The sequence below is a fragment of the Triticum urartu genome, chromosome 2 (assembly GCF_003073215.2).
Source record: "Triticum urartu cultivar G1812 chromosome 2, Tu2.1, whole genome shotgun sequence".
Lineage (NCBI taxonomy): Eukaryota > Viridiplantae > Streptophyta > Magnoliopsida > Poales > Poaceae > Triticum > Triticum urartu.
The window spans coordinates 425,570-433,883 of NC_053023.1; the positions used below are offsets into that span (position 1 = coordinate 425,570).

Genomic DNA, 8,314 nt, shown 5'->3' on the forward strand with positions numbered 1-8,314 from the left:
TTTGGATGATGTAATGCTTTATTCATGTATTGTGTGAAGTGGCGATTATAAGCCAACTATGTATCTATTTCCCTTATGTATTACATGGGTTGTGTGAAGATTACCTCATTTGCGACATTGCTTTCAATGCGGTTCTGCCTCTAAGTCGTGCTTCGACACGTGGGAGATATAGCTGCATCGAGGGCGTTACAAAATGGCTGGTCACCGGGATGCCCAGTCCCATGCTTTATGCAAACTAAATCAAAATTAATTGCAAACAAAACTCCCCCTGGGACCTGATATATGTTGGAGACACTCGTTGTTTCGAGCAAGTCATGGATTGATGCTTGTTGGTGGAGGGGGAGTATAAACTTTACCATTCTGTTTGGGAACCGCCTATAATGTGTTTAGCATGGAAGATATCGCCATCTCTTAGTTTCTACGTTGACAATGAAAGTATACCGCTCAAAATACAATTTATCTCTATCGCAAAACCGAGCTCTGGCACCTCTACAAATCCCTGCTTCCCTCTGCGAAGGGCCTATCCATTTACTTTTATGTTGAGTCACCACCCTCCTATTAAAAAGCACTAGCTGGAGAGCACAGCTGTCATTTGCATTCATCACTATTACTTTATATTGGGTATGACTATGATTGGATCTCTTTTACCATGAATTACAATGTCTAATCAGTCCTTGATCTTTTAAGGTGCTCTGCATTTATGTTTTGCGGTCTCAGAAAGGGCTAGCGAGATACCATCTTGTTATATCATATTATGATTGTTTTGAGAAAGTGTTGTCATCCGAGATTTATTATTATGGCTTGCTAGTTGATTATGCTATTGATATGAGTAATTATGAGACCTGAGAATTATTGCAAATGTGGTTAGTTATGATCTCTATTGAAAACTTGAATACTGGCTTGACATAGTTACAACAACAGGAGCAAACAGAGTTTGTAAAAATTTTTTTTCTTTCTTTCAGTTTGTCAACTGAATTGCTTGAGGACAAGCAAGGGTTTAAGCTTGGGGGAGTTGATACGTCTCCGTCGTATCTACTTTCCAAACACGTTTGCCCTTGTTTTGGACTCTAACTTGTATGATTTGAATGGAACTAACCCGGACTGACGCTGTTTTCAGCAGAATTGCCATGGTGTTGTTTTATGTGCAGAAAACAAATATTCTCGAAATGACCTGAAACTCCATGGAACATCTTAGAAAAAATAATAAAAAATCCTCGCCAAAGATGAAGACCAGGGGGCCCACACCCTGTCCATGAGGGTGGGGGCGCGCCCCCCTACCTCGTGGGCCCCCTGGATGCCCTCCGACGCCAACTCCAACTCTATATATTTGCTTTCGGAGAGAAAAAAATCAGAGAGAAGAAATCATCACGTTTTACGATACGGAGCCGCCGCCAAGCCCTAAAACCTCTCGGGAGGGCTGATCTGGAGTCCGTTCGGGGCTCCGGAGAGGGGGATTCGTCGCCGTCGTCATCATCAACCATCCTCCATCACCAATTTCATGATGCTGATCGCCGTGCGTGAGTAATTCCATCGTAGGCTTGTTGGACGGTGATGGGTTGGATGAGATTTATCATGTAATCGAGTTAGTTTTGTTAGGGTTTGATCCCTAGTATCCACTATGTTCTGAGATTGATGTTGCTATGACTTTGCTATGCTTAATGCTTGTCACTAGGGCCCGAGTGCCATGATTTCAGATCTGAACCTATTATGTTTTCATGAATATATGTGAGTTCTTGATCCTATCTTGCAAGTCTATAGTCACCTACTATGTGTTATGATCCGGCAACCCCGAAATGACAATAATCGGGACCACTCCCGGTGATGACCTTAGTTTGAGGAGTTCATGTATTCACTATGTGCTAATGCTTTGTTCTGGTTCTCTATTAAAAGGAGGCCTTAATATCCCTTAGTTTCCGATAGGACCCCGCTGCCACTGGAGGGTAAGACAAAAGATGTCATGCAAGTTCTTTTCCATAAGCACGTATGACTATATACGGAATACATGCCTACATTACATTGATGGATTGGAGCTAGTTCTGTGTCACCCTATGTTATGACTGTTACATGATGAACCGCATCCGGCATAATTATCCATCACTGATCTGGTGCCTACAAGTTTTCCATATACTGGTTTACGCTTATTTACTTTCCCGCTGCTACTGTTACAATCACTACAAAATACCAAAAACATTATTTTTGCTGTCTTTACTTTTGTTGCCGCTACCACCACTATCATATTACTTTGCTACTAAACACTTTGCTGCAGATACTAAGTTTCCAGGTGTGGTTAAATTGACAACTCAGCTGCTAATACTTGAGAATATTCTTTGGCTCCCCTTGTGCCGAATCAATAAATTTGGGTTGAATACTCTACCCTCGAAGGCTGTTGGGATCCCCTATACTTGTGGGTTATCAAGCGGCTAGGTATTCAAACTTGAGGACACACAGTCCCGGACACACAGTCCTCACCGTATTCTCCTTGAGCTAAGGTCACACAGACCTCGCCCAATCACTTGTGGTAAGTCTTCAGGTGACTTCCAAACCTTCACAGACTTGGTCACTCGGCAATCCGCAATTCCTCTTGGATGCTCTAGACCATGACGCCTAACCGTCTGGAAGAAGCACAGTCTTCAAAGGTAACAAGCGTCAGATCCACGCAGGATCAATCTCTTCAGTGATGCTCAATCACTTTGGGTTTGTAGGTGTTTGGGTTTGGGTTTTCCTCACTCGATGATTTTCGCTCAAAGTCCTCGGAGGATGGGATGCTCTCAAATGACAAGTGTCAGTTTCTCTCAGAGCAGCCAACCAGCTAGTGGTTACAGGGGGCGGCTAGTTATAGCTAGGGAGCAGCCCGACATGATAAGACATAAATGCCCTTCAATGATATGACCGTTAGGTGGGTAGAAATTTTGGGACAGCTCGCGCGCAGCACAACAACGGTCGGATATTTGAGGCTCAAATTCCTCAGGGCTATCATGTTCCTCACTGTGTAGGCAATCCGCACTGGCGAATTCCTAACTCCTTAGTCAGAACAAATTCCTCAGAGACCAGAAGAACTTTGTCTCTGTCACTGAAGAATATGACTGAATTGTATGAGATTTCCAATGGCTTCACTCGAAGGGATTGGTAGGTGTAGGATTTTGAGTTGAGCATCACTTGAAATTTTTTCCTTAGTATTTTCTCGACCCCCTTTAACAGTACGGTGTTTCCTATGACTCAAGAAAGAGAAAATGAAACTACGAAAACAAAAGTCTTCACGCTTCATGTTCCTCGAATGAATACCAAGTCTTTAAGGTTACACCAATTTCTTCACTTTCAAAGTCTTCAGAATTACAAAGTCTTCAGTCGAAGAACTTCATTTTTAGGGGTCGACTTTCTCTATACATATCAAACTCCTTATAGATTTATAGACCTGTGTACACTCATAAACACATTAGTTCCTTAACCTATAAGTCTTCAATACACCAAAATCACTAAGGAGCACTAGATGCACTTACATAGTGTCGGTCTATAGGACTCTACTGTTGCCGATTTGTCGGTTTGTATTTCATGATTTTTGTCAGACTTTTAATTTTGGCTGTGTGCATCTTAATTATGTAGAGGCCGGGTGTTACTCATATTGCTTTGTATCCACTTAATGCTACATTTTAAGGTAATAAAATCGCCCTTTATCAAGAAAAAAAACATTCATAACCCGTATAGTTCAGCGTTTCTCGTCTCAATTAGGTGACGCCGCCTTCAGCAACCAGCAAGAGGTCCAAATAGAATGTACATCTCATGCCATCGGTGAGCTCATCAACTCTTCACATAAAATGCATGGTAGTTAATACATACGCAGAAAAAATATTAAAGAAAAATATAGTACATATCTACCCGGGGCTGATTAATACTGAACCCTTTTTTGGTCAAATAATAACAATAGTAATAATCCTCACTCCCGTACCTACCTACTCAGCTGCGCTGCCTACTTAACCCGTCAGCTCCCTCCATTCCCTCACTTCCTCTCCAGCTAGAGCTCCTCCCCATCACAAGTCCTTCGAGAATCTAGCTAGCTAGCTAGCTTGCTTTAGCACTTCTCTCCATATCTCGATGGAGTGCGAGAACGGGCACGTCGCCGCCAACTTGTGCGTGGCGCAGCCAGCGCGGGCTGACCCACTGAACTAGGGGAAGGCGCCGGCGGAGCTCTCGGGGAGCCATTTAGATGCGGTTAAGCGCATGGTTGAGGAGTACCGTAGGCCTGTGGTGACGATGGAGGGCGCCAGCCTGACCATCGCCATGGTCGCTGCGGTGGCTGCCGGCGCCGTTACCAGGGTGGAGCTCGACGACTCCACCGGCGGCCGCGTCAAGGAGAGCAGCGACTGGGTCATGGACAGCATGACAAACGGCACCAACAGCTACTACGGTGACACCACCTCTCACCGGACGACCAAGGAGGTCAGCGCTCTCCAGAGGGAGCTCGTCAGGTACAAACTAACCCAGAAAAGACGAACTATATTTCACTTCTTCATCGTCTCTGTTTGTGAGTTATGGAAGCCTTATTTTTTTTTCTAAAATTGTGCATGTATTTCTTGCTGTTAAGATGCTTTAATGCGGGAGCCTTCGGCACCGGCAAAGACGGCCATGTTTTGCCTGCTGCGGCGACGAGAGCGGCGATGCTCGTCCGTGCCAATACCTTGCTCCAGGGATATTCTGGCGTGCGCTTCCAGATCCTCGAGACAATCATCACATTTCGTCTCAACACCAACGTGACACCATGCATGCCTACCTCTCCGGGGCACCCTCACCGTGTCCAGTGACCTCGTCCCGCTTTCCTATATTGCGGGCCTGGTAACCGGCCGCCCAAACTGCATGGCCACAACTCCGGATGGCACCAAGGTTAATGCCGCGGAGGCATTCAAGATCGCCGGCATCCAACATGGCTTCTTCGAGCTGCAGCCCAAGGAAGGCCTTGCAATGATGAACAACACGGCGGTGGGCTCAGGGCTTGCGTCCATGGTGCTTTTCGAGGCTAACATCTTTGGTCTCCTTGTTGAGGTCCTGTCAGCCGTCTTCTGTGAGGTCATGAACGGCAAGCCGGAGTACACCGATCACTTGACCCACAAGCTGAAGCACCAACCCAGACAAATCGAGGCCGCCGCCATCATGGAGCACATTCTTGAAGGGAGCTCCTACATGATGCTCAAGAAGAAGCTCGACGAGCTTGACACACCAATGAAGCCGAAGCAAGATAGATATGCACTCCGCACGTGGCCGCAGTGGCTTGGCCCTCAGATTGAGGTCATCCGTTTGGCCACCAAGTCGATTGAGCGGGAGATCAACTCTGTCAACAACAACCCACTCATTGACATCTCCCGTGGCAAGGCTATCCATGGTGGAAACTTCTAGGGCACACCCATTGGTGTGTTCATGGACAACACCAGGCTTGCCATTGCTGCTATAGGCAAGCTCATGTTTGCACAGTTCTCAGAGCTAGTGAACGACTTCTACAACAATGGTTTGCCTTCCAACCTCTCCGGCGGGCATAACCTAAGCTTGGGCTATGGCTTCAAGGGTGCCGAGATCGCAATGGCCTCATACTGCTCCGAGCTCCAATTCTTGGGTAACCCTGTGACTAACCATGTCCAAAGTGCAGAGCAACACAACCAAGGTGTCAACTCTCTTGGTCTGATCTCCTCCAGAAAGACCGCCGAGGCCATTGACATATTGAAGCTCATGTCCTCGACATTCTTGGTTGCATTGTGCCAGGCTATAGACCTCCGCCACCTCGAGGAGAATGTCAAGAATGTTGTCAAGAGTTGTGTGAAGATGGTGGCTAGGAAGACACTGGTCACCAATAACAATGGTCATCTCCACAACGCGCGCTTTTGCGAGAAGGACTTGCTGCTCACAGTCGACCGTGAGGCAGTCTTCGCGTACGCAGATGACCCTTACAGCGCCAACTACCCACTAATGCAGAAGATGCGTGCAGTCCTCGTGGAGAATTCCTTGGCCAATGGTGAGGCCGAGCGCGATGCGGAGACATCAGTGTTTGCTAAACTTGCCATGTTCGAGCAAGAGCTCCGTGCAGTGCTGCCAAAGGAGGTCGAGGCTGCCCGAAGTGCCGTGGAGAACGGTACTACCGCACAGAAGAATCGTATCATTGAATGCCGATCATACCCGCTCTACCGGTTCGTGCGCAAGGAGCTTGGAACGGAGTACTTGACCGGGGAGAAGACAAGGTCTCCTGGTGAAGAGGTGGACAAGGTGTTTGTTGCCATGAACAAGGGCAAGCACATCGACCCACTGCTGGAGTGTCTCAAGGAGTGGAACGGTGAGCCCCTTCCGATCCGCTGAAGATCGAGAACTTGAAGAGAAGATAGTGTGCTTCAGAGTTATGAAGGCTTCAGATGTTTTTAGCTTATAAGTAATAATGTTGTTTTTCCGTTGGATTTCCTTAGAAGTCGCTGTTTTGTAATGTTCTCACGGAGTTGATCAGTGGTATCTCTGTAGTTGCTAGTTCCATCAACACAATATGATGGCTTCTCCGAATTCCTAGTCTTGTATCCAGTTATCGCTATTTAAGTGTTCCATTTACCAATTTCAGTCTGAAATGTGACAAAGGCACTCCATACGCTATTCTCTGACTTAACTTCGTGCTAGGAACATATTTTGGATAAATAATTTTTTTATTTCTTTGTTGATGGATGAACACAAATAGTTTCTTTCGGCAACGAAAAAGTTCATGAAACAAAAATACAAGGTTCACACGTAATTTAAAGGGCATTCAAAATAGGCTTGCAAGACGAAGGGCAAGGAGCCCTCTCAAAACCACCTCGAGAGTCCATTCGAATATTGTCACAAGAGCTATAACATGTGTGCATACTTGTAGATAACATGTAAGCGATTATAAAATATAGCCCTCTCAAAGCTAATTTTACTCTCTCTCCCGAAGAAGAAATTAGAGGTTGGCATTTCTTTTCAGTATATCCCAGCAAGTGTGATTCAAAAGCAAATTTCACTGGCATGCGTGGTCACGGTGTGTACTGGGTGGCCGATCAGGCCCGTGCGCAGGACCAGTGTACGCCGTGTTCCTCTTTCATGAGAAAATTCAAACGCCACATGAACTCGTGAGGCACATGCCGCGTGCAACGCGTGCCTCGTCCTTGTGGGTGCAATTCGGCCCCATCTTCGTACCAGACTAATAATCACTGGTGTAAGGAAGCCACATGCTAGCTGCAGACATTATTTTATAGTCTCTCCACGAACCTGACTGATCACTTCAATTAAACTGTTACTGTAATGATTCCCAAACAAATAAATGTTACGGTAATGGGGGAGGTTCTTTGCAGCTAATTAATTCATCGGAGAGCAGCAGGAAAATATAGAACAAAATAATACTCGAGATCATGATCGAGTTCAAGCCCCATATATACGCGAATATCCAGCTGAGGGGGGGGGGGGGGAGGGGGGGGGGGGGGGGTTAAAAATAAACAGTATTACAAAAGATTGTCAGGAAGAAGAGGAAAACACACAAAAATTCCATGATGCAAGCAAGTAAATTGCCAAACTGTTGTGAAAAAAACACATAGGGAAATTGATTTAATTTACCCATAGGTAGTATGGGAAACATTTGAATATGATGCAAAAAAGCATTGGCACATCAGACAACCAAAATGTACCTACCAAAACGTACGTAAGCGTTCAAATATATTTAAAATTGTGCATTTACGCATCAATAAAACTTAAATTGCATCCTAAAATATGCATCGACCATACTTTGCGATCTCGAAGTCTGGTCGATTCAGCTCGATGCATATTTGAGGATGCAGTTTAAGCTAGTAAAAAGCGAAAGAATTATGAAGAGATCCTCATGTACGTCCTCAGGAATGCATGGAAGGAGAGGATTTTTCAGGGCGAGACCATAAATGTGCTACAGGTTGCTTATGGAGAGGAAAAGAGACCATAGGGTGTTCCATGACTCAAAGCATGTGCAAGGATTGAGGATTGTAATATCTCTCACACCAACATAATCCAACTTATATAGTCCACTGTCTGGCGAGTGGATTAACTGTAAATACATATTTATATGAGACGAGCTTACAAGCCCAGTGGCAGTGACAAACCGCATCAAACAGAGGTGCATCCAGTCAAGATGCCAGTGTCGTGTGCACTCACACAACAATACAATACAAACACATATGTCATATAATGGATCCATCATTATTGAACACATTCTGGAACGACATGACTATGAGCAACAACATAGGATAACTGCAGGCAGGCCTGCGTGTGGATCAGTTGGTGGAAGCCCTAACCCAGAGAAAATCGAGCTCCA

General features: G+C 45.5%; 1 pseudogene; it reads left to right on the top strand.

Moving 5' to 3' along the window:
* The first annotated feature begins 4,089 nt into the window (after positions 1-4,089).
* On the top strand, positions 4,090-6,473 carry LOC125540544 (annotated as a pseudogene).
* The last annotated feature ends 1,841 nt before the right edge of the window (positions 6,474-8,314 follow it).